This window comes from Bactrocera neohumeralis, chromosome 3, assembly GCF_024586455.1.
Source record: "Bactrocera neohumeralis isolate Rockhampton chromosome 3, APGP_CSIRO_Bneo_wtdbg2-racon-allhic-juicebox.fasta_v2, whole genome shotgun sequence".
NCBI classification, from domain to species: Eukaryota; Metazoa; Arthropoda; class Insecta; order Diptera; family Tephritidae; genus Bactrocera; species Bactrocera neohumeralis.
In genome coordinates, this window is record NC_065920.1 from 45942826 (window position 1) to 45948295 (window position 5470).

The following is a 5470-nucleotide window of genomic DNA, read 5'->3' on the forward strand; positions in this document are numbered from 1 at the left end:
TCATATTCATTTAACATATCTATTAATTTTACTCGAAATTATTACTTTCTGCTCTTCTTAAATTACGAAAGTCGTTGCTATTTTGAAAGATGATTACTACAGCTTCAATTATGTTGGTTTCATCTTTGTTTAATGCCATTGATGACCTACAATGGTCTAAGTGTGTTCTTGTGCTTTGATGTCGTGCCGCACCTCTTCATCATATAAGTCATGTGGGTCCGTATACTAGTATATGTATGGTAAGTTCATTAAAGTCACCTATTGCCGCTTATTAATTCGCCTCTATACATTACACTTTCCCCGCACTAGGGTATACCACCCACATATTAAATAGGTCCGCCAACTTGTCGTCTTCTATATCAATAATCAAATGAGACCATGTTAAAAGCTTGCATACATATGTACGGCTTCCTTTGTTATGGCATATGGTAACTGGAGACGAGAAACATGATGAACAAGTACAACAAAAGAGCAGAATTTTACAACTCAACACAAAGCGCTGCTGGTGAAGTGAACAGACAACTTTTGAAAAAATAACGCTTTGAAAAGTTGCTCGGACGTACAGGTGAGACCAAAACTGTTGTCTAGAGAGTTCAAAAGCGCATATGTGAGTATAAGAATTTTTTTGTTTATACATACATATGTGTGTATGATATTCTTTTTTATTATTTTTTGTTGGTATTTTCCGCCTTTACGAATTGCAGACATCCTGTCGCGGGGCAGAGAGTCCTAAGAACAAGATTCATATGAATAAGGAAAACAAAGCGTACTGGTGAGTGAGATGCCTCTAGTGAAGTCTTATACAGGCCATATACAACAAAGGCATAAGAACCGTGCCCAACTAAAAGAGAGGGTGTTCTGGACCTCACTCCTTGTTATCGTCAGAAGATGGTAATAACAGGGAAAGAAGTGTTCTTTATTAGAGACGGAATTACCAAGAGAACGTTCTTTGTGTTAGTTGGTTTTTCAAAGTTTCAATGGGCAGTAATTGAAGGACTTCATCCTCGGGGAATACCTTCGCAGGAGCACAATGCAATGGTATACAGACGGCTCGAAAATGGCAGATAGGATTGGGGTTGGGATAATGAAACCACGTGCCAAACTTCAACCCTATGGTCAGGTTTCCAAGCAGTTTTCAATTCGTAATCAATGCCATTGGCAGGTGTTCAGAGATTATTCTAGAGACGCATAGTTCCACCAGGGAAGTTATATTTAAGCACCACTTAAGCCAATATCGTCCGTTGAAATAAAGTCAGCGCTGTTTTTGTGGCATATATGTAATTGAAATTCAGACAGAAACCTTTCCTGACAATAATATTTCTATGCATCAAAAATGGGTTGAATGGAGTCAATACTTTCCTGATCCCCCATTATACCCCCCGGCCCGGGCCGGCCAGTAACGCCGCAATAACAACGTCCCTCAATTTTAAATCTGTAATATCTTTAAAAATATTAATTTAAATCATATGCTATAAAGGGCCGTGAGAGCCGCAGTGCATGCTGCTTGGCGATGAGACGCTGGCGTTTGCCACTCGAAAGATTGCCTCATTCTCTCGGGATCATAATCAAAGATCCATGAGTCGTCACATTTGAATACGTTATTCAAAAATTGGGAGCCACTTTCACACATGTTCAAATTTTCTTGGCACACTTCCACTCGCCGCAATTTCTGGTCTGGAACATCTTGCGCATATTCAAGTGCTCTGTCACAATGTCATGAACCACAGACTTTGATAAATTTAACATCTGGGCAATTAAACGAATACCAAGTCGACGGTCTGAGTTCAAAACTTTGCATACAGGAGTCACATTGTCGGTGTTTGTCGAAGTCGCAGGTCTCCCAGCAAATTCTTTATCAGCGATCTCTTCCTGGCCATCCAAAAAGGCCTGGTGCCACCGAAACACACCATTTCTTGCTAAAGCAACATCTGCGTAAGCCTGCATGATCATATTAAACGTTTTTAATTCTGATTTACCGAGTTTCACACAGAATTAATAAAAAATAAAATAGAAATAATAGGTGAAAACTTGACCTAGCCCTCATTTTACTAATATCAAGATTTTCGAATATCCGGCTGCCTTTACTCCATGTGATTGGTGATTGTATGTAAAGTACCTTAATGAAACTCAGGGAACATATTTTAGTATGTTGCATTGGGTCGATACTACCCCAATACATTATTAAACTGAAAAGCACTTACTTAGAAATTCAGGTAAAAGCAGAATCGAAAAAATATGAGAAACAAGTTCTTTCCACTTTTTATGCTCATGAATTATGCCAACTCAATACTTTGTGAAGAATTTTCTATTTGACAATTATCGGTAAAAAAATGTGTTGTATATTTGTTATATTAGTTCATTGTGTTGAATTTTTTCAATTCCATTTGCTGGATTTCCATAAAGTGGAGATATGGCGGAGCCTTGCAGCTTGCTTAACTGTGTGAATGAGTGATTTCTAGAAAATACGTAAATTACCTTAGTTTATGCATTTTGATACTAATTTGTGCATTCATCAAATAAAAATGATTCTAAGCAGCAGCTAATATGCTTGTAATGAAACACGGACTCCCCTATATAAATCAGCGAGCTAGGTGTGTCAAAAACATTAGCACTGAAAAAATAGTTTACTTGTTTAATTCTCGCTAGGCTGATTGCCTCCACTGCCGAATTTCATTCAAAACACGTTAGCTATAATGTGCACAAAAACCTATAGCCAAATGATAAAAGGGAAATGAAAATTCAACAAAAGCTGTATCTTAAATTAATATTGCACACATAGTTCTTTTGTTGTAGTTTAACTTAACTCCTTCAAATTTACATTCATATGACCTTTCATTTCTTATATAGTATATAAATATATATACAGTATAGAGCATAAGTCTTGATACCCTTTCATTTCTCAGTTTATTATTAAGATATTTCAAAATAGTTAAAGCAAATTTGGCAATAATTTAAAAATCTTCATTGTACTCATTCATAATCGAAAGGAAATAGCAAAATTTGACTGCTGCTACAATAACGGTAGTCAAAAATGTAACTGTAAAGCGCTGAACACATAGAGCGCGACAGACTGCAGCTGAACTGAAAACGTCGTTGTGCATCTTACTACATGTACATTTTGAGAAGCAACAACAACACAATGGCCGGCATGTTCACAAAACAACGCAGATGTCCATTTTGTATGTACACAATTTCGTTGTGGCCATACTAATTCCTTTCACTTCAATGAAATTTTAATATTTTGTTTAAAAATGAAATTTTTATGCAAAAATAAGTAAATAGGTCAATATTTTTGCTTTAAGTTATCTATTGGTATTACAAATGATATAATTTAATTAGCTATTTTATGCTTTTATTTGTAAAATAACATTAAGTTTGTTAGAGCTGTGAATAATTTTACATTTTACATATTAGTGACATCACCACTCTACCTCCTCTTTCTATCTTCCATTCTACTGTCAACTCTACTGTCGTCCTACTGTCGTTGGCAAAAATAGGAGGATATTGAAGTTAGCGAGAACGACAACTGTCGGCCTGCAGTCGTGTAGTCGTGCAGCTGTCAAAATAACACTGCCCATAAGAACGTGTGTATTTTAATATTTGACAGATGTAGTTTGCAGTCTGTCGCTCTCTATGTGTTCAGCGCTTAAGTATTAAATTGATACAGCAAAAGTGTTGATACGCTCGAGCCCCGATGTAGCTAGCGCTCAGAATAACGGTATATTTGACTTGTGATGTGTGGAAAAAACATATTGTTTGCAGATCATATTCAGTATAACTTCATACGTTCATTCGCATCGAAGTAAAATATTTTTCGTGTGCAATCATGTTTCCAAAAGAATTGACAATAGAGGAGAAACAAATTGTGGTACGTATGTATAAAGATGGAAAATCATTTGCCGAAATCGGAAAATACATAGGCAGAAGTAAGGCAAGGACCAGGAAGCTTAATGAGAGAGATGAACGATTTATCAAGAGTACAATAGAGAAAAATCCATTCGAAAGTGCTCCGAATATAGCAGCTGTATTGGAAACATTTTTAAATATCATTGTTTCATCGGATACAGTGCGCAGATCAATAAATAGAAATGGATTTAAGTCATGCTTTGCTAGAAAAAAGCCCTTTGTCAGTGAGGTCAATAGAAATAAACGGCTGGATTTTGCAAAAACGTATAAACTCCAAGAATTTGACTTCTGGGATAATGCTATTTTTTCCGACGAATCAAAATATAATATTTTTGGATACGGTGGGCGACTTAAAGTGTAGAGGAAGCCAAACGAAGAGTTAAACCCAAAAAATACAATTAAGATGGTCAGGTATAGAGGTGGAGGTGTCATGGTATGGGGCTGCATGTCCACATCGGGTGTTTGCAACCTTGTTTCGATCTATGAAATTATTACAAAAGAAGTATATTTGAAAGTTCTTCAAGAAAATTTATTACAAAGTGCGAAAAAAATGGGACTTTCTGGCGGATTTTATTTTCAGCAGGACAACGATCCCAAACATACTGCACACCTAGTAAAGAAGTGGTTAATACACAAGGTACCCCATTTGTTGTTAACACCTCCACAGAGTCCAGATCTCAATCCCATCGAGCATTTATGGGATCATTTACAAAACCGCTTAAGGAAACACCATATTACTTCAAAAAATCAACTTAAAAGCTTGCTCCAAGTTGAATGGCAAAATATCAGTTCAGATTACACAAAAAAATTGATTCACTCCATGCCTGACCGATTAAAAGAAGTTATTCGATAACGAGGTTACCCCACTAGGTATTGAAGGTATTTTTGGTCAACACATTATTAAGCTTTTTTTATACATTTCCTCCTTTTTTGCAGGAGTATCAACACATTTGCTGTGCAAATTTTAGAATATCCTTGGTTTTTTGATTTTTCTTTAAATAAGGAAATACTTTTTGATCTAATTTTTTATATTTTCCACATGAGCAAAAATGCATTTATTTAATTTTAATTAATAAATAGAAATATTCAAAAAAATTTGTGATATATTTTATAAAATGTCTTCGAAGTAGTAGGGTATCAAGACTTTTGCTTTACACTGTATGTAATATTTCGGACTGTTTTAAATAATGTAAATTCATATTTTTGTGAATTTTAAAGGTTAGTTATTAACCGTTGAGTGAAAACTCTTATCGGCTAACTGGCAATGGTTTGTTATATACTCACTAGGGGTGGTAAAAAGAAATTAGGCGCTGGCCTAAACAGTTGTCAAAAAGCTTGCGGATGCAGAAAAGCAGGACTAAAGTACTACGAACTGTGGTGGTTCTTGCGATAATTCGCCATTTCCGTCACAAGACGACATTAAAGAAAAAGAAACTGACACTATTCTCGATCAAATAAACTATGAAATCGAAAACGAAGAGGACCACGATGAAACTGATGATCCTATTGTCGATGATGCCGAACAAACTTCCGTCTACGATAGTTCAATCGGTATTGAAGACGA